General features: G+C 50.0%; 1 long non-coding RNA gene across 1 annotated transcript; it reads right to left on the bottom strand.

Moving 5' to 3' along the window:
• Positions 1 to 238: 238 nt before the first annotated feature.
• LOC132662900 (uncharacterized) lies at positions 239 to 16,710 on the bottom strand. Its single transcript, XR_009602755.2, has 3 exons — positions 16,005 to 16,710; positions 6,931 to 6,996; positions 239 to 512 (listed from the first exon to the last, which is right to left on the bottom strand). It is a non-coding gene; the product is annotated as an uncharacterized LOC132662900 (long non-coding RNA).
• Between the last annotated feature and the right edge of the window lie 5,112 nt (positions 16,711 to 21,822).

Here is a 21,822-nt window from a genome sequence, read left to right on the forward strand (position 1 = left end):
GCTCAGTCAGTCAAGCATCCGACTCTTGGTTTCAGCTAATGTCATGATCTCACAATTCATGAGTCCAAGCCTTGCATCAGGCTCTGCGCTGACAGCACGGAACCTGCTCGGGATTCTCTCTCTCTCTCTCTCTCTCTCCCTCTCTCTCTGACCCTCCTGCACTCTCCTTCTCTCAAAATAAATAAATAAACTTAAAAAAATAAAAATTAATAGAAATAGAAATGGGCTGACAAAGGGGGACCTTTTGGCTTTTACTTTATACTTTTCTTTAGGGCTTAAATATTTTCAAAGTGAGATGTCCTTTTTTTGCAATAAAAATGTTTGTGAATGGGCCATGAAGACCTTTGCACATCATCAGGAATTTGCAGCAGGATTCTGGCTAGTGTAGCGTTCATTCACCTGATGCTGGGCACCTAGGCTGCTTCCCACTGTTCTCCTTTTCCAGGCCGTGTTCTGATGAACATCTTCTGAGCCAGCTTTCTCACGAGTCCTAAATTATCTCAGGGCAAGTTCTGAGAAAAGGAACAGCCGAGTTGAAGGTTAGGAACGTTTTAAGGATGTGACACCTTCTGCCAGGTTGTCCTGATGACCGGCAGACGGTCTCTCTACCACCAGGCTCCAGGGGCACACTGTGGGCCCATGTGGTGCTCACCCTCATAAGATCCCAGTACCCATTTCACAGATGAGAGGACTGAGACCCCAAAACAGGAAGTAACTTGACGCAGCCCAGGAGCACTGGCTCAGCCAGTGGGCGGGGGGGGGGGGGGGGGGTCCCTGCTTTCCAACCTCCTCAGGACAGTGAGTGATCTGGGCCCTGCTCACCTGCCCGCCCACCCCTCCCTTGCCACTTCCTGTCCTCACCCTCTGACTTCCACCTGGATTAGCCTGTTTTCAGTTCCCCGAAGGAAGAGAAGGCTGCCTAGTCTCTGAGCCTTTGTACACGCTGTCCCCTCTGCCTAGAACACCCCCTCACCGCCACCCCCCAACACACACGCACTTCCTCCGGGAAGCCTTCCCTGATCACCTGAGGGGAAGTTCAGTAACACGGGCATATGTGCTCTGCCGGGGTTTCCATTCACTCGTGCCTGCTTTGCGTTCATTTATTCACCAAATGGTTACAGAACCCTTGTCTGTGCCAGGCGCCAGACTAGACGGCAGGGTTACCAGAGCCAACAGACCCGCCCTGCCCTGCCCAGCTCACATCTCAGTCTGGGCTGGGGGAGGAGAGGGAACTGGGGAGAGGGCAGACCACGTGAACAGGGCTGGGCTGGGCATGGGCCATATGCAGGCCAATGTTCCTCCAGCTAGAATAACATAAACGCCCATCGAAGAGGGGAAAATCTCTCAGAGCTCCAGAGGTGACACAGGCTATTTCAATTATTCTGTTTCCTAAATATGTGTGAACTTGATAACCGTCCCAGCTCACATTTACTGAGCCCCTGCTTTGTGCACCTGACACGTATTCACTCACTGGATCCTTACCTCCACCTATGAGGTACGGACTACTATTGTCCCCATTTTGCAGGAGAGCAAACCGAGGCTCAGCGAGGTGAGTTGTTTGCCCGCGGTCACCCAGCTCGGAAAAGGCCGAGCTGGGATTTAGACACACACACACACACACACACACGGCCGGGCTCCCGAGTCCTGTATTCTTGGCCGCTACACCGCACAGCTACAAATTAAGCACAAACCGAGTCAGGCACTTAACTGACTCAGCCACCCAGGTGCCCCTGTTCCAATTTTTTTTTGTAATTAGATAGATAGGTATTAGCTAAATAGATGATAGGCAGAGATATAGGTACACTTCCTACCCTTCTTCCCTAGAAGTCAGTGTTAGGAGTTTCTAGGAGTCAGAGCATATATTGTGTTTTCTCTCATTAAAGAGAGGAAAGTCTCACGCCACATCCGTGGCTCTGTCCCTGCTATTTGCACTTAACAGGATCTTGGAGATCACTTCGTAAGGACAGGGAAAGGGCTTCCCCTTTCCTGTTCACAGTTGCGCTGTGTCCCTGCCCGTCTGCTGCCAATGCACGTGAGCGTTGCTCCTGACCCTCACAATTAACAGTGTTGGCATATTAGTCACTCCAGGAAACAGCCTTGAAAATGGCCCCCAGTGATGCCCAACTCCTGGTATTCGTGCCTCGGTGTAATCCCCTCCCCCTGAGAGTGGGCTGAGTCCAGGGATCAGCTTTTGGTGTGGTTGTTTATGTTATGTTACATTGTTGTGATGTTGTTATTTTATTTTTGAGAGAGCGAGGGAGGGGCAGGGAGAGGGGGCGGGGACAGAGGATCCAAAGCAGGCTCTGTGCTGACAGCAGCGAGCCCTATGTGGGGCTCGAACTCACGAACCGTGAGATCACAACCTGAGCTGAAGTCGGATGCTCAACCCACTGAGCCACCCAGGTCCCTCCTTCAGGGATCAGCTTTTGATGAATGGACCCGGCGAAAGTAACGGGATGGCTGAGAGGGCTTAGAAGCAGCGACACCCTACCAGCAACAACCACTAAAACCCAGGACCCAGATCTTGGTTTCTAAATACTACTCTCCAATAACAGTAATCAGGGCTCCTTTAAAAAATGACTGAATCTAAGGTTAAGACAGGGAAAATATGAGCCTGGAGCGTGTTGTAGTGCCAGAAAGCAAGGAAATGCTCAAAAAAACAAAAGGACAGGGGCAGGTTAAAGGGACACAGGAGCCACCATGAAAGAGTTGCCAATGGTCAAAGCCTGAACAATTTAAGCAACAAAATGTATAAGACAGTATTGCATTATAACTCAAAGCATATAATAAACATGCATAAGTCCATACTGATTTAAGTAAATGACTGAAGAAACACGTAAATGGGAGAGAAGGGACAAATCCTCTTTAGAGAAGAATGCCAAATGATTTTTAAGATACTTCTCCCAGGAGGTGGACTTTAATTCTGCACCCCTTTGAGTGTACCCCTAAATTCATAACCCCAACATAATCATGAGAAAAACAGAGACAAACCCAAGTTGAGGGACATTCTCCAAGGTACTTGGCCAGTGCTCCTCAAAACCCAAAGTCACGAATAGCAAGCAAAGACTGAGAAACTGTCAAAGACAGAAAAAATCAAGGGAACGTGACAGAATACTGTCTTGTATCCTCAGTTGGATCCTGGAAGTGAGAAATGAGTGAAATATGAATACATGTTAGAATCTAGTCAATAACTACATACCAGGGGCGCCTTGGTGGCTTAGTCGGTTGAGCGTCTGACTTTAGCTCAGGTCATGATCTTGTGGTTCGTGGGTTCGAGCCCTGCATCGGGCTCGCTGCTGTTAGCCCAGAGCCTGCCTCGTATCCTCTGCCCCCACTCTGCCCCTCCCCCACTCACGCTCTCTCCCTCTCTCTCTCGAAAATAAAACTTAAATAATAGTAATAACGTACCAGAGTTGGTTTCTTTTGACAAATGTTTCATGGTGAATTAAGATGATAATGTTAGGGAAAACTGGGTGTGTGTGTGGGGGGGGGGGGTCATCAGAAACTCTCTGTATTCTCTTTGCAATTTTTCTGGAAATCGCAACATTCCAAAATTTTTATTTTTTATTTTTATTCATTTTTAATTTTTTTAATGTTTTTATTTATTTTTGAGACAGAGAGAGACAGAGCGTGAGCAGGGGAGGGGCAGAGAGAGAGGGAGACACGGAATCCGAAGCAGGCTCCGGGCTCTGAGCTGTCAGCACAGAGCCTGACGCAGGGTTCGAACCCACGGACTGTGAGATCGTGACCTGAGCTGAAGTTGGACGCTTAACCGACTGAGCCACCCAGGTGCCCCTATTTTTTATTTTTTTTATTTTTATTTTTTAATATATATTCTTTTTGAGAGAGAGAGAGAGAGAGAGAGCACGAGGGGGAGAGGGGCAGAGAGAGAGGGAGATGCAGAATCCAAAACAGGCTCCAGGCTCCGAGCTGTGAGCACAGAGCCCGATGCTGGGCTCGAACTCATGAACCGAGGGATCATGATCTGAGCTAAAGTCAGATGCCTAATAGACTGAGGCATCCAGGCACCGCCCCCCCCCCCAAACATTTTTTTTTAAGTTTATTAAGGAAAAAGTGATAGGATATCACTTCTGAGATTAGCTTACAAAAAGACGCTGTCCTCCATATTGCTCGTCCCTTTGGCTTTCTTACTTGCTGGCTCTGATGAACCCCCCTGCCATGTGGTGAGCTGCCCTATGGCAAGGGCCACGTGGTGATGGACTGAGGGAGGCCTCTGGCCAACAGCCATCCAGGAACTGAATGCTGCCGACAATCAGGTGAGTGAGCTAAGAAGCAAGTCCTTCCCCATTTGAGCCTTCGGATGGGTCCCCAGCCCCTGCCAGAACCTCGACTGCAGTTTGGTGAGAGACTCTGAGCTGGGGATTCCTAACCCACAGAAACCATGGGATGATAAATGTTTGTTGTTTTCTGGTGCTGAGTTTTGGGGGTCAATATGTTAGGTAGCAATAGGTAACTAATACAGTTGCCCTCTCTTCTCTATTTTTTCACTGGCCTGGGGTCCTTGACACAGTCCTACTTGGCTCGGACACAAGCAGAAATGCTAACACAGACCAGGCTCCATGTGGTCAAGTATGGAGGCTGGCGATTTTACTAGAATATTGAAATAGTTCAAAACTTAACATTCCTCAAGACCACAGTTTGGAAAATATCACTGGCGTTTTCAATCCTCCAAGGTCTTACTGTTCTTCCAGTAGAATCAAAACTCCTTACTGTGGCTTGCAAGGCCCTCAGGGTGTCCCCACTCACTCTCTGAGCTCACTCTCCACGTTCCGCTTCCCCTTGTTTTCCAGACCCCTGATCACACCAGACCCCCTGTCCTTGCCCATGCCTGCCTCGGGGCATTTGCACATGCCAGTTCTCTGCCTGTTATGTCTTTCCCCACATCTTCTCATTGCTGCTGACTCCGTATTATTCAGGCCTCAGTTCAAATGTCATCAACTGGGAGACACTGACCCTGATTGCCTACGTAGAGGAAGGATTAGAAACACTGGCTTTGGGTGTGCCTGATTAGCTCAGTCAGTAGAACATGGGACTCCCGATCTCAGGGTCATGAGTTCAAGCCCCACATTGGGTGTAGAGCTTACTTTACAAAAAAAAAAAAGAGGGGTGCCTGGTGGCTCAGTTGGTTGAGTGTCCAACTTCGGCTCAGGTCATGATCTCATGGTTCATGGGTTCAAGTCCTGCATCGGGCTCTGTGCTGACAGCTCAGAGCCTGGAGCCTGCTTCTGATTCTGTGTCTCCCTCTCTGCCCCTCCCCACTCCCTCACTCACACTCTGTCTCTCTCTTAGGAAAAGAAAAAAGAAAAAAGAAACACTAGTCTCGGAGTCAGGCAGACCGGCCTACGCTCTCTTCCCAGCCTTACCCCGTAGAAGCTGTGTGACCTTGGGTAAATGATGTCACCTCTCTGAGCCTCAGTTTGCCCATCTGGGGGCTCCTCAGAGCGTAGCTTGAGGGTCCCACACACTTCCGTGGGGCAGGCCCTCAGCACAGTGTTTGGTGTAGGGCGGGGCACGGGGAACACCCGTCATCATACTTCTTGACCTTGGCAGTGCTGGCTTGCAGATTTGCACGGATGCACACAGCAGTTTGCAAACAAATCCTGGAGCTCCGTGACCCTGGGTTCATCCTCAAACAGCTCCACCCTAGGTGATGGGCCCTGCCCTTGGGAGCGGGAGACGGGAGGGGCACCAGGTCGAAGGTTGTGTTCCTGACTGATGGACCACACTGGACAGGCTGAGCCACCCTCAGCAGAGTTAACACTTCCAGAATGTGCTGTATCAGCACTTCCTTCCTCTGGGTGGCCAGCAGCATCTGGAGAAGGAGGAGGCCTTGCCTTAAGATTCCTGTGGCTAAGGCTCTCAGATAGGGGGCGTGCCCGGCTGGCTCAGTCAGTGGAGCGTGTGACTCTCGATCTTGGGGTTGGGAGTTGAAGCCCCACGGTGGGTGTAGTGATTAAAAATAAAACCTTGGGGGAAAAGAAGGTTCTCAGAAGAACACAATGAAAGTGGACAGTCAACCTGGGTGGTGGGCAAGGGGTAGATGACCCTGAAGTCATCGAGTAGGAGCCATGGCCAGAGGGTGATTGAATTTTGGCCAAATGGAACGTGGGCAGATGTGACTGAGCATCATTTCAGACCTGTCGCACAAAAAATCTACTTCATCCTCTACCTACCCTCTCACTTCCCCCTTCTGCCAGCCGGATGTCTCTCTATTCCCAGGGCCACCTAGGAAGCCACATGTGAAAACAGCAAAGTCCCCATCAGCCAGAAACCTGGAGAGCTCCATGGAGGAAAGTCCTTCCCACCCTTCCCTCCCAGCTGAAGATTGAACTTTATAAGACTAAGAAATTTGGGGCCTCTGGGTGGCTTAGTTGGTTAAGCATCAGGCTCAGGTCACGATATCACGGTTTTATGAGTTCAAGCCCCATGTTGGGCTCTGTGCTGGCAGCATGGAGCCTTCTTGGGATTCTCTCTCTCCCTCTCTCTCTCTGCCCCTACCCCACTCGCGTGGTCTCTCTCTCTCTCTCTCTAAATAAACTTAAAAAAAAAAAAAAGACCACAAAATTAATTCCTCATCTGTTACAACACTGAGATTGCATGGGTTGTTGGTTGTTTAAGTTGATTTGTTATGTTTTTCTACCAGGCTCTTCCTAGGCAAATCTTCTAAAAGCTGTATTTTTCCACTGGTTTACCAAATTAAGACATCATAAAACGTTCAAACCTCACAGAAATGAATGAAGTCCCTCAGTGCACCCTCCCTGCTCTTCAAGGAGAAACAACTACTATTAATAGTTTAGATATTCTCCCAGGTTTTTTTTTTTTTTTTTTTGCTGTGCCATAACAGCATATTTTTATACAAAAAGCATCCATTGATATATATTGTTCTGCAAGATCTCCTTAGCAGCGTACCTTGGGTATCTTTCCATGTTTGGATGCAGGGATCTATCTCATTCTTTTCCACATTGGTCTGGCATTCTGTAACACATGAATAAATATATTTTATGGGGCCCTGTATTAGTTATTTACCGCTGTACAACAAATTCTCCCAAAAGTCAGCAGCTTAGAACAACAAACATTTATTATGGGAGAGATATTGAGGGTCAGGAATCTGGCAGTCACTCAACTGGGTCGTTCTGGCTCCGGGTCTCTGGGGTTGCAGAAAGTTATTGGCTGAGGCTGCTGTCTTCTTTCCTCTTCCTCCTCCTCTCCCTCCTCCTCCTCCTCCTCCTTCTTAAGTTTATTTATTTATTTTGAGAGAGAGAAAGAGAAAGCAAGAGAAAGTGGGGGAGGGGCAAAGAGAGAGAGGGAGAGAGAGAACCCCAAGAAGACTCCATGCTGTCAGCCCAGAGCTGGACGTGGGGTTCAATCTCACAAACTGTGAGGTTGTGACCTGAGCCGAAATCAAGAGTCAGATGCTCAGCCGTCTGAGCCACCCAGGCTCCTGGAGGCTGCTGCCTTCTGAAGGGGCTGGAGGATCGGCTTCCAGGCTCCCTCCTTTGACTGCTCCAGGCCTTCGTTCCTTGCTGCCTATAGTTGGAGACTTGAGTCCCGTGGGTCTCTCGCCACAGGCTGAGTGTCCCCATGACGTGATGGCTGCTTCCCCAGAGTAAGCAGAAAACCCAAGATAGAAGTGGCGGTCTTTCATAACCTGGTCATTTATGATGGTTCCACATTGTCACGAGGTGACATTCCACAATGGCCGGCCACTCGGCCACTGGTCTCTCAGCCCAACTCCGGTACGTGTGGGAGGGGCTTCCCAAGGCCGAGAATCCCAGGCATCGAGGAAACACTGGGCTATCTGGGGTCTGCCGCCGTAGGTGCATACAGGAGAACGAGGCGATTTCCACTTTTCTCCATTGCAAATTCTGCGGCAGTGAACATCCTTGCTCACGTGTCTTGGATTCGTGTGGAAGGGAGGTCTTCTGCCAGATGATCTCCCCTGGACTATCTACGTGCATCACTCACTGACTTCTCCCCACACTGCAGTGAGGCATGTGCAGTCTTTGAGCCCGCTCTGCAGGCGAAGAATCACTCGGCTCAGTCCCATGAAGATTCTTGGCCCCCTCGGGAACAGAGGAGCCTTGGTATGAACTTTCTAGATGGACTTTTCCGATGGGAGAAGAGGGTCAGTGAAACTGAGTGGTGAAAATGACAGTGAGCTACAGTAAGGTCAGTCTCATCCGGAATCTGCCTTAGGTAAATGAAAGGTAGGTCAGGGCCACAGCCCCCATCACACAGATGGGGAAAACCGAGGTGCAGAGTGGCAGGGCTTGCCTCCAGCTGCACAGCTAGTCAGTAGCAGAACCAGGGGCACATCCATGTCCTCGATTCCTAAGGCTCTCCTCCCAGACCCCCACCAGGCACAATGCCAGGCACGGAACTCATCTCGGCTAATCTCCAAAAACACCCTATGGAGTCAGGTTCGTCCTTCCTCTCATTTGACAGAAAAGGAAAGTGAGGCTCTGAGACATGAGGTGTGGAGACTGGAAACGCTGCAAAAGCCACAGGCAGGCCACGGCCATGTGCAAGTCGGGGACGGGGGAGAGAGGAAGGAAAGAGGAGGCAGGGCTTTACGTGAGAGATTAGCTCCTGATGCCCCACTATCAAAAATTCGTATCTTTGAGGCAGAACCAGAAAACAGGATGTGGGTTTGTCTTTACGGGGCTGGTGCCCCAAGTAGACACGTACCGTCAGATAGATGTAAACGCTGTGGGAGAAGCAGCGCTGCTAAGGGTCAAGAGTCAGATAGGCAGCTGGCTGTGTGACTGCAAATGCAGGGCTTGACCTCTCTGGGCCTCCGTTAGGGGGGCTGGTGAGACGGTCAGTAAATGGAGAGGCAAAGCCCACAGATGACCTGGCTGGCTTTATCCCCGTCCCCATTGTTATCAGAGCCAGCAACCCTGTGCCCCAGCCACCCCAAAGATGCCATCGCATTAAAAGAGTGAGCTCCCCGGGCGAGTACAGCTTCCAGACGAGTCCCTGGTCTCTCCTCACAGTTTCCCTCCACACTGGTGACCTCAGGCTCCTCCTGGGGGGGGGGGGGGGGGCTTGTCTTGTCCTGGGGCCAGTCTTGCCCAGCTGCTGAAGGCCACAGGGTTGCTGAGCCCCCCACCTCCCAGGCCTCTGCTTGGCCCCCTAAGTGTTGCCCGCATTTAGGAGCTCTTGGTGGTGTCCTGAGCATTGTGGTGACAGAAAGGGAGGGAGGGGCCAGGGTCAAGAGAAGGACACTGGATTGGGGCTCAAAGGCTCAGGTCGAGGCCCAACTCAGCCTCACTGTTGCTGTGTGATTTTGAGCAAATCCCTGTCACTCTCTGGACCATTCAGCCAGAGGGACCACAGATGGAGCTCTTTCGAGCTAATCAAAACAGAGGCGACGTACTCAGGAGTCAGACGGCCCCTCAGTTTTGACTTGTGTCTATCGCCTACCGGCTGGGTAACATTAAGGAAGTCACTTAACCTCTCTGAGCCCCAATTTCCTCTTCTCAAAAATTTGAACCGTAAGCCAGGGTTGTTGAGAATACTAAGTAAAAGCAGGAAGCACAGTGCTTGACCCACAGTAGGAGCTCACTAAACAGTAGCTGTTCCAATTGGTTCATTTAAAAAAAATTTTTTTTTTTTAATGTTTATTTATTTTTGAGACAGAGAGAGACAGAGCATGAATGGGGGAGGGTCAGCGAGAGGGAGACACAGAATCTGAAACTGGCTCCAGGCTCTGAGCTGTCAGCACAGAGCCTGACGCGGGGCTCGAACTCACGGACTGCGAGATCGTGACCTGAGCCGAAGTCAGCCGCTTAACCGACGGAGCCACCCAGGCGCCCCCCAATTGGTTCATTTTTAAAAATAATTCTTTATAAAAAGAATGCTAGGGGCGCCGGGGTGGCTCCGTCGGTTAAGTGTCCGACTCTTGATTTCAGTTCAGGTCATGATTTCAGGGTTCATGAGATCGAGCCCCGCATTAGGTTCTGCCCTGACAGTGCTGAACCTGCTTGGGATTCTCTCTCCCTCTCTCTCTGCCCCTCCACTGCTTGCATATGCTCTCGCTCTCTCTCTCAAAAATAAATAAACTTAAAAAAAAAAAAAAAACAACCCACGCACACCAGTCTGGCTTAGTTGATAGAGCATGCAACTCTTGGTCTGGGGGTCGTGAGTCTGAGCCCCACGTTGGGTGTAGACTTTACCTAAAAATAAACAAACAAGGAAGATAAAAATAAAACGAACGCCATACTTCAGTGAATCTAAGACCTCACCGACTGTAACATGCACCCTTACATATGCACCATCAAGAAACGGAAAACACTGCCAATTACAGCTGTCAGGTGCACCATTGATTTTAAGAAGACAGATCTTCATTCTAAAGACGTTAAAATGTAAATAAATGGGCATCTCGGACTCGGTGAAACACAGCGTGTGCACAGAAACCAAAATCAGCGCGTGCTGAAGGGGGATAACAAGACACAGCGGTTTCCTGTCTGCCCCTCCCTGTCTCCCCGCCCCATCTCCCCAAATGCAACCACTGTTGCTGGTTTTTTCTAGCACTTACACCTCTCTTCTTTCCAAGTAATAAGCACTTACGGCTATCTTTTGATGCATTCATTTGAGCCATCATCTACTCTCTACCCTGTCTCCCCTATACTACCTGCCTACTACCTGTTAGGACAAAGGACTTTGCGCTCCTGCATCACCCCCATTTCCACACACCCCCCCCCCCCCCATCATCCACTGTGGAAGCAGTGTTGCAGTTTGGGGTTAAACCACTCATCACGCTTCAGATCTATGCACTTTTTTACACACCTCACTGGATAGATTTAGTTTTGGCCTGTTGTGAATAATGCTGCCATGAACACTCCGGAACAAGCATTTGGGCAGATGTATGTTTTCATTCCTTTCAGGTCAATACCCAAGAGTGGATGGCCTGGGTGTGCAGGAAGGGTAGATTTCATTTTATAAGAACGGCAAGATTGTTTTCTAAAGTGGTGTTCCCAATTTTCCTTTTTTTGTTGTTTTTTTTTAAGAGAGAGAGTGCGAGTCGGGGAGAGGGCAGCAGGAGAAGAGAGAGAATCTTAAGCAGCCTCCGCGGCTCAGCACGGAGCCTGACGCGGGGCTTGACCCCATGACTCTGGGATCATGACCTGAGCCGAAATCAAGAGTGAGCTCAACTAACTGAGCCCCCCGCCCCCTGCCCCGTTCGCATTTCTACCAGCAGGATGTGAGAGGGCCAGTTGATCCACACCCACCAACACTTGGAATTATCCGTCTTTTTAAGTGTAGGCAACCCAGTGGGCAGGTGGAGGCTCTCAACGTGGTTTTAATTTGTACTTCCCTTATGACTAACGATGTTAAACGTCTTCGTATGGGCTTATTGGCCATTTGTACATCTTCTTTTGTGAAGTAACTGTTCAGATATTTTGCCCATTTTTAGGTTGCGCTGTTTGTCTTATTATTGAGCTGTAGGCATTGTTTGTATATTCTGGATACAAGTCCTCTGTCAGAGATGCGTACGTAAATATTTTTCTCCCAGTCTGTGTCTTGCCTGCTCATTCTCTTAACGACGACTTTTGACGAGCCAGAGTTTTACATTTTGGTAGATTCTACTTTATCAAGTTTTCACGGTTTGTGCTTTCTGTGTCTTTTCCGAGAAATCAATGGCTTAAAAAAAAAAAAATCTCTTTACTTAAGTGGCTTTAGTAGGGAGACAAATTTAGGCATGTATGATTGATCCATCATCTTGCCAAAGAACATGTCTTAGCTTCTTTCTTTGGTGGGAAGTTCACTCCTGTCTTGCCTTCTGTGTCCCCTTCCATCACAGGACGTCAGATGGTCACGGTAGAAGGAGCGAGCAGACCCAGCTTTCACTCCTGTCTCCCACCACTCACAGTTCTGTAGTCTTGGGAAAGTCATTGAATCTCTTCTCCCAATCCAGGGGGAAGGGAAGCTTTCTGACCTGAGCGGGAGGTGGCAAGGTCAGATAGGGAGAGGGCTGTCCCAGGGCTTTGGCAGGTAAGCCAGTGGCAGCCGGTGGATGTCTTTGAGCCACTGCAGACCCTTACTGTCAGGGGTCAGGTCTGGCAGGCTCTCACACCCTCACTGCATGGGAGGGAGACTGAGGCCAGAAAGGAAAGGGGAACCAAAATCACACAGCTTGTCCAGACAAGGCAGGGCTCCCCATTTCTGTTCCTAAGCTCTCTCCACACCCCGAGCTGCCTCTGGGCTAGATGGGCTGGTAGAATTGGCTATGTCCTCTCCCTGGGGTGGCAAGAGAGCCTACTCCTTGCCTGAACAGGACACTCCTGAGGCCTTCCTTCAGCCTAGAACTCTCTGGGCTATACCCAGAGCTGCGCCTGATTGTGGTTCTCTAGCGCCACCTACAGGACAGATGGATAACGACACACCGCCCGGCTTCTCCGACCCCAGATTCCTCAAACTTCGGACTCGGAAGTCGCCTGGGAACCGAGCGCCCCCTGTGGCCACCCAGGGCTCTGCGCCCTCCTCCGGTCTCTGCTGGAATTGCCCCACAGTCCCGTCAAGGTAGGAGCTTGCGGTATTGAATCAAATCTAAGACGGCCTCAGTTGAAAGATGCAGCATTCGTTTTTGTGCCACTAAAAAGGAAAAAAGCACTACCAAGTAAAATATGACACAGCACTCATCACTTAGAAATGTCATTTCTATTTACTGAAGCTGCTCTTTTAGACTTTTTTTTTTATCATATCACTATTGCGCATACCTATGATCAAGATAATTTAGTGAAGATATTCCTGAAACTTCTGCACATGTAGCGTCTAACTTTTCTGCTTCACTTTTTCCTTCAGAGTCATTGAGGTCTGTGTCGTTCCAGACAACACTGTCCTGTGTCATTAAGAGCGTGGGTGACACAGATTTTCTTCCGAGCATGTCATTCTTGTCTCAAGACGTCCTTCCAAGCTACAATTTTGTTCCATAGGCATTGACAAATGTCATGGGTGCTACCCATTAACTGCAGTTGTGAAATACGTTCTGATTTCAGAGATGTTTATTTTATTTTTAATTTGTTATGTTTATTTTTGAGAGAGAGACAGAGCATGAGCAGGGGAGGGGCAGAGAGAGAGGGAGACACAGAATCCCAAGCAGGCTCCAGGCTCTGAGCTGTCAGCGCAGAGCCCGATGCGGGGCTCGAACCCACGAACCATGAGATCATGACCCGAGCCGAGGTCGGATGCTCAACCGACTGAGCCACCCGGGCGCCCCTCAGAGATGTTTAAATGCGGAGGGACATGCAGCTTAGAACAGAGGGGACTATCTCATCCACCTCCACGCTGTCCAGCTGAGGAGACTGTCGCCTAGGAAAGGGAACAGGCTGGCCCTAAGTGGCACAGTAGAACAGGGACTAATCTAGAACTCAGACCTCCAGGCCCCCAGCTCCCTTCTCGCACCCAGCTGGAGCAGTCCTGGCCCAGCCTTAGCCAAAGCCCCACCCCACCCCCCAATCCCGGGGACACTATTGACGTGTGGAGGGCAAAGGGCTGTCGCTTCTTAGGCCCCGGGTAGCTGTGTCAGCCAGGTATCCCTGTTTCCCAATTTGCACTAGTAGTGGTTGGTTAAAACCTGAATCCTGGAGCCTTCCAAGGTCACGCCAGGCTCACAAGTGGACCCAGACTCTTGAGGTAGTTGAGTGAGACCTGCACTGCACTTTCCTCTGGCCACCCTGCCAGGGATGGGTCAAATTCCAGTCCCACTGACCTCCCAGTCCCCCTGAGCCTTCCACCTAGGCTTGACAGCAAAAGTGCTCCGAGCACATGGGGGCACAGTACCAAGAAATGGGGCCAACCGGCCAGGCATGTCTGCAGCCCCACTTGTCAGCACAATCCCCGGACTGAAGATCCTGGGACACACAACTTACTGTTTTTGTTTGTTTATTTGTCCTGGAAGAACATGTCTAGAACTGAACTTGCTGTGTCAAAGAAACCTGCGTTTAAAGATGTTTTATGAACTATCAGCAAATAGTCCTCCCAGGATTTTGCACCAATTACCACTCCTTGTAAAGGAGAATAAAGGGTGTTCCCCCCATTGTCCGTCGCCAGTAATGCCTGAGAGCTCTCTTTTCGTAATTTTTGCTACTTGGATAGTCCAGCCCCTCTTGTTAATGTTTGAATTTGCACTGTTTGTCATCGAGGAGGGGTTCTCAGACTTCATGTGTATCGAAGTAATCTACATACAGCCTTTGTCACAAAACCGAGAAGGCGTGCACACACTGGGGGAAAAATATTTGCAAAAGTAGAGTTAGCAAGTGACTTGTATCTGATGTGTAAAGAACTCTAAACGCTTATTAATAAGACTATTTAAATAGAATAGACACCCCATCAAGAAAATCTACAGACGGCAGGCAACCACACCATTCGTCTTAGAGAAATACAAATTGAAACCATAGCGAGGTGCCGCTTCACACCTACGAGAATGGTCAAAATTTAAACCCCACCAAACGTTGGTAAGAAGAGGGAGCCCCTGGAACTGTCGTACACAGTTGGTGGGAAAAGGTAAAACAATGCATTCACTTTGAAAAACAGTTTGGCAGTCTCTTAAAGTATTAAACATACACCAACCGTAGGATCCAGCCATCCCACTCCTAGGTATTTCGGTTTAAAGTTTTATAATGTTTATTTATTTGTGTGTGAGAGAGAGAGAGACAGAGCGCAAGTGGGGGGAGGGGCAGAGAGAGAGAGAGAGAGGGAGACAGAATCCAAAGCAGACTCCAGGCTCTGAGCTATCAGCACAGAGCCCGACGCGGGGCTGGAACCCACGTACCGTGAGATCACGACCTGAGCTGAAGTTGGACCTTAACCGACTGAGCCACCCAGGCGCCCCATTCCACTCCTAGGTATTTATCCCAGGGAACAAAAGCATTTGTACCTACAGAGTTGTACAGAAGGGTTCACCGCAGTTTTATTTGTGATAGTTAAATGTTGGAAACTCAAGTATCCATTAGTATATGATTAGATAAATCAATTATAGCATATCCTACTCCGCAATAAAAGAGTGAGCTATTGATAAACGCATCAACACGCACGTACCTCAAAATACTTAGGCTGAGTGAAAAAAGCCAGACAAAGGAAATGTACAGGCCGCATGATTTCATTTAGGTAAAACTCTGGAAAATGCACACCATCTATAGTGACAGAAAGCAGACCAGTGGTTGCTTGGGGAAGCAGTGGAAGGCAGCGGGGAAGAAGGGAGGATTATAAAGAGTTACCAAGAAACTTGGTGGTGATGGAGATTTTCATGGCAGTTCTCATTGTCTTAATTGTGGTGATGGTTTTACAGATATACATACATACTCATTAAATTGTTAAGGGCGCCTGGCTGGCTCAGCGGGAAGAGGATGCAACACTTGATCTTGGGGTCCTGAGTGTGAGCCCCAAGTTGGGTACATGTAGAGATTACTAAAAAAAAAAAATTAATTAAATTTAAAAAATTGTTAAACGTATGGAGTTTATTGTATGTCAGTTATACCTAAAAAAAAACCGGTAAAATAGAGATAATTGGGCCCTACCAGACCTACCCAATGATCACAGCGTGCACACGTGGGGTCCAGGAATCTGTATTTTAGACAGACTCCACGTCATTTCAATGCACACCAGAGCTGGAGAAGCACTGTTGCAGCAAAATGTCTCTGCCACCTATACCCCACGTTACCAAGACCTTATCTGAAGGAAGGAATCGTTTAAGGGGGGGCCTCTTCTGTGAGCACCTGCTACATATGGGGAGGGGGTGTCCTGAATCACAAAATGTTGGTCATTTTACAGGTAAGGAAACCGAGATCTTCAGAAATAAACTGCTTCTTCGGTAAGGAAGGCTCTCTTGGTTACAAATAACAGACATCACTCGAGTTAGTTACCCACTGCAAAAAGTGGAAGGGTCTGTAAAAACACAGGGGTCCCGCAGTCAGTGGCAAAAGGGGGGCTCGCGAGGCGGAGATGGGGATGAGGAACGTTATGGAACCTTGGTCACTTACGTCCTGCCTCTTCTCAGTTGTTCCCTCCTTCGCCTGCCTCTGCTGAGCTACCTTTTCCACTTCTTGGTGTGGGTTGGGGAGAGAGGTTTAAACGGCCTCCAGGACTCAGTGGGTTCCTAAACCCTAGTTCCGTGTTTGGGGGGAAGCAAACTGATTGGCTCGGTTCGGACGGGTATCGTCTCTTTATCCAATCAGCTGTGGCCAGATGGGCGGGATCACCTGGTTCGGACCCGGAGGGAGGAGAGTGGAAATGTAGAGCCGAGGTCGGCCAGTGCTTTCAAACTTGAGCCTTAAGATCACCTAGGAGCTTGTAAAACGTGCTCACCCGCCCCACTCGCAGCCGACACCCTGGGATCCGTTTCCGTTGGTCGGGAAGGGGGCTCAGCAATGTGCCTTAACAGCTAAAGCGCAAACTCCTCGGGTTACAGCTTGAGAAACAGCTACTCTAGGCAGATAACTCCGAAGGGATTTGGACCTGGAATCTGAATCGCGAACCCTCAGGGTGGGACCCTTAGGTCTCCCGGCTGCTAATGACAGACACCTGCTTAAAATGGAGGAAGCAGACCTGGAGATTTGCAGGTGCTGTGACTGGATCCTGGAGGGTAGATCATTGTTCCAGGAACTTCCGGATTGAAGTCCTGAAACCCCAACTGAAATCTTGTTCCACCTTCTGCTGAGCCTTTCCTGGATTGGTTTCGTTAATAGGTGCACTTTCTCCTTGGGGTGACCTCCTGGGGGCAGACGCTCCTAGGTTCAGGTGGGTCACGTGCTCACCCTTAACCAATCACTGCGGACAGAGGGATGCATTGCTCTCCTGGACCAATTCTGGGCCACAGTCCTACCGCGGAAGCCCGTACTGGGATCCCTCCCTCATATTGCATGGAATCAAATGGAAGAGGGTTGCCTAGTCAGGACCAAACCAGAGTGCCGCAACCAAGAAGAACCCTGGGTGCTGAGCGGGCACTAAAAACAACCCGACGAGATCATGGGTGTCTTTTGGCCCAACCTCCCATCTGGACAGGACCCGGTTGGAGGCCTGCCTGGGAACGATTTCTGCCAGCCTCAGCCTCCGTGGTGGTCCCCTGCAATGGCCGGTCCCCATTTGTGCTTGGTTCTTGACAGGCAGGTGGCATGTGAATGTCATTACCACAAGTCAAGACTGACTCAGCTTCCAGCCAAGCAAAGAGCCCAACCCAGATCCTCCCAGTGAGTCAGGCCCAGCCTGGGCAAAGGAGGGGTGGCCCGGAGGGGGGTTCACCCTAGGCATCATTCCAGCTAGGATGGACAACCCTGTCATACGCATGGAGAGAAACAGGAATTTGGCACCCAGGCCTCCGGCTTGCCAACCTCTGCCTACAGCTGCCTTCCTCTGGCCCTTCCCAAGGGATACAAGCTGGCCCCAAAGGGTGAAGTACAGAGCTCACAAGCTGATTTCTGTGGGCTGACTCTAGCCCACAGGTGTGTTTTGTTTGGCTTGCACAGAATGTACAAATATTTAGTAGTCAGTATGTTTAAACGGGGAGATTGCACATGAAAGCCCAGATTTCTGGCTGTTTTTGTAAAAAGGAAATATCTGGCAGGATGGGCCCACATTCCTGACTGTCAGACCTGCCTGAGGCCGAGTTCAGCCTCCATCCAGCTAACGCGATGCGGAAGCAGGCAGGGGACTTGTTAACTGAGCCAGAGGACTCTTATCTGAGTGGTTGTAGGCCTGAGTTTGTGACCCTGGGATTAGAATCCTTGGAGAACGTGCTGAGAGGGGTCCTTAGGTGAGCCCCTTCCTGCCTCTTGATGTGTTCATATCTATTACCCGCCACAACCTAGGCCCTGCGTGGAGCCCTGGGGCTCCTCCCGGCCCATGCACAGCCGTCACATGATTCATCTGCTTCGTTTTCCTCACTTAATCTTCTCATTATCTCCCCCCCACCCCCACCCCGCAGGCAGGGGTTGCACAGGAGGAGAAACCCCACAGCCAGGTGGTGTGATGGGATCTGCCCAAGGTCACAGCACTCAGGTGGGGTGTGTCCTCTCAGGGCAGAGCTCCTGATGCACCTGTCACAAGACCGGGGTCCAAGCCACAGCTCCAGAAGGCTGATTCACGCTCACATGCTCACGGGAGATTGACTCACAAAGAGGAGGCTGTGTAGCCAGGCACACCTGGGGTGGACTCCCAACTCTACCACTTACAAATTGCATGCCATCAGGTGAGTCTTGCTTCAGTCTCTTTATCCGTCAAATGCAAAACATCTCATGGGAAATGCTGCCACTGTTCCATTCAGTTGACACTTGCAATAAAAAGTCTGTCAAATACCTGTTGGTGAGCTGCCCCACGTGCTTGAAAAGTAGCTATGAAGAAGAGTGATGTTCTGACTCTTGGTTTCGGCTCAGGTCACGATCTCACGGGTCGTGAGTTTGAGCCCCTCAATCAAGCTCTCTGCTGACGGCATGAAGCCTGCTTGGGATTCTCTTTCTCTCCTCTCTCTGCCCTCCCACGTCTCTCTCTCTCTCTCTCTCACTCAAAATAAACAAATAAACTTTAAAAAAAAAAAAAACTGATGCTGTTGCCATAGGGCAGTTGTTCTTAACTGGGGGGAGATTTTGCACAGGGTGGGGGACAATTTAGCAACGTCTGGACACAGTTCTGACTGTCACCACCAGATGGGATGTACTACTGGCATCTAGTGTGCACAGGTCAGGATCCCGCTAAACAGCCTACAGCACATAGGCTGGCCCCCCTGAGGAATGATCCAGTCCCAGAAAACAATCATGCTGGGCACCTGGGTGGCTCAGTAGTGAAGCATCTGACTTCGGCTCAGGTCACGATCTCTTGGTTTGAGAGTTCGAGTCCCACTTCGGGTGAACTCGTGCCCTGCTTTGGGTAAACACGAGCCCTTCAAAGGGTGAGCATGAGCCCTGCTTCGGGTGAGCCCTGCTTCTCTCTCTCTTCTCTGCCCCTCGTGGGATTCTCTCCCTCTCTTCTCTCCATCACTTGCCCCCTTCCTCTCTCTCAAAAATAAAAAATAAAAAAACAACAAAACAAAACAAAAAAACCATGTTGAGGTCGAGAAATCCTTCTACAGCAGGGCCCAGACATTTAAACATGCTATTGCACTACAATGCGATAAATAGGTGAGAAAGAAAGCACAGGGTGTGACTCAAGAAGACTCCCTGGAGGAAGTGACACCCAAGCCGGATGTGAAGGATGAATAGAAATTAGGAAAGTGATGAGGAAGAAAGTTGTTCTGATTAAGAGGAATAGCAAAGGCAAAGGTCTGGAGGGTAGAAAGAGCCTGACATTTTTAAGGAAGTAAGGTTATTTTTCCTTCCAGTTTTATTGAGATACAATCAATGGACAAATGTGAGAAATAAGCCCGCTGACCCAATCAAAGGAGGGACGCGGAGACTCGGAGCACAGTGAAGCGAAGCTTTAATCAGCGTTCTCACAAGAGCTGGTGTCTGATGGACAGACGCTCCAGGAGGCAACAGCAGACAATTTATCTCCTAGCATGAAGTCCGTCCCCTGGTTCCTCATTGGCTGAGTACTACAGAGGCAAGTCCCTCCCCTGGTTCCTCATTGGCTGAGTACTGCAGAGGTCACAGCCTTACCTGGGTGTCGTCTATGCCCCTGTAAGGCAAAAAGCAGTCTGACTGGAACAAATGTACATTCCTTGAGGTGACGCAGGAAGAACTGAAGTCCTTTGGCGCATGCTTATTTTTTTTTAAATTTTTTTAATGTTTATTTGTTTTTGAGATAGAGACAGAGCATGAGTGGGGAGGGGCAGAGAGAGGGGGAGACACAGAATCCGAAGCAGGCTCCAGGCTCTGAGCCATCAGCACAGAGCCCAATGCGGGGCTCGAACCCACGAGCTGTGAGATCATGACCTGAGCCGAAGTCGGACGCTCAACCGACCGACCGAGCCACCCAGGCGCCCCTGGCGCATGCTTATTGCAAAGCCCATGAAACATAAGCCCCCAAAGTGGAAAGGGGAAGAACCAGGAAGTGAAGCATCTAAGGGTTTGGGACTCCATTGTGCAGCGCCGCGGGGAGGGGTTCGTACATATTTCCAATATGTTGTAATCCTATTGTTAACCAGACAGCACAGCTTTTCTTTGGTATTTCTAACAATGAATCGCTTACTTCTCACAGTAAGGAAGTAAACTTTCACGGTGGCTGGAATGAAGTACAAGATGGGAGGCAGCATCAGACCATGAAAGGCCCCTGTAGGTCACATGCAGAGGCTTATACTTCAGCCTGAGAGTTAAGAGAAGTCCTTGAAAGAATAGAACAGGGAGTGGCCTGGTTTGATTTGCTTCTGAAGACTCTGGAAGGGTGTGGAAGCCGGGAGGCTGCTGTGGGTAACCCAGGTGAGAGAGAGACAGGTGGATAGATTTGAGGGTTAGAAGCAGCCTTAACAACTGGAGGATGTGAGGGGCGAGGCCACGGGAGGAAACAAGGATGTCACCTGGGCTTCCAGCTCGGGCAGCTGGGGAGTAAGGGTGCCATTCTCAGAGCTGGGCTAAGCCAGGAACAAAGTGGACAAGGCTGCTGAAACCGAGTGGCTCCCAGTGAGGGGACTGTTGGAAAACAAGAGAGTCCATGTGGACTAGAGTTAGGGAGAATGGTGTGGGGAGCCATGGGGGTGCACAGCAGTGGGGGAGCCTACCCAGGAAGTGATATCCAGGCTGAGCCCCAAGGGCCACCCAGGAGTTGGCCAAGGAAGAGGTGGGGCACAGAAGGTTGATGGCCCAGATTTGACAGAGAACCAACACATTCCAGCCATGCCAACTTCAGCTCATCTTCTATTTATTTATTTATTCATTCATTCATTCAGACAGAGAGGTGGGGGGAGAGGCAGAGAGAGAAGGGGACAGAGGATGCAAAGCGGGCTCTGTGCTGACAGCAGAGAGCCGGATACGGGGCTCAAACCCAGAGCCGTGAGATATGACCTTAACTGAAGTCGGGTGCCTAACCAACTGAGCCACCCAGGCTCCCCTCATCTTCTCCAATTAAAAGAGTGGGTTTGTCTCTGCCTGTTCCTCTCCACAAGCACCTTGGCACTCTCTCCAGCCCTGACCAATTGTCTGGAATTTCCCCAGGGGTCAGGAAGTCTTTTTCAGGGAGATCTCCGAGCAGGTCTGCACAGATGGGCCCCTTTCTAATGTGCAAAGACTTCCACAGTAGAAGGAGCCACAGTACACCCTCCTCCCCACCCCCGCCCCGCCGCACTGCCACCTGCCAAGGGTTTTTGCTTCTAATCTCTTGGCTCAAAGCTACAGGAAATTGAAAATAGGTTCAATAGGGTCTCTTTCAAAATCTGGGGAGCTCCCTTCCCTCCTGACTGGTAGAATGCTGGAATGTGGAGGAGAGGCTGTCTTTCATGGGCCAGGAGTCCTGACCCCCCATTTATAATAAAAGCAGCAAGTTAGCTTGATTCCAGAGATGGCCTCCAACCGTTCCTCCCCTCCCCGTCTGCGAGAGCCACAGCTCCATCAAGAGGCGGAGTCTCTTCCTTCATCCCCTTGAATCTGGGCTACCAGGTGACTGCATGACCAAGAGAAAAAGTGAAGTGTTGCTGTGCCAGATGGAAACCTAATCTTTCAGAGGACAGGCAGCTTCCGGTTCTCGTTTTTGGGACCCCAGCCACCATGCTGTGAGGGAGCCCAAGCAGCCACGTGGAAAAGCCCATGGAGAGGATGGAGTTCCCAGCCCACGTCCATCATCAACTTGTGAGACATGTGCGTGAGCTCTCTTGGAAGTGGAGGGTGCCCCAGCAGACACTGAGAGAGACAAGCTGGTCCCTCTGAGCCCTGCTCATAC

Source organism: Panthera onca, chromosome D4, assembly GCF_046562875.1.
Source record: "Panthera onca isolate mPanOnc1 chromosome D4, mPanOnc1 haplotype 2, whole genome shotgun sequence".
Classification (NCBI taxonomy): Eukaryota; Metazoa; Chordata; class Mammalia; order Carnivora; family Felidae; genus Panthera; species Panthera onca.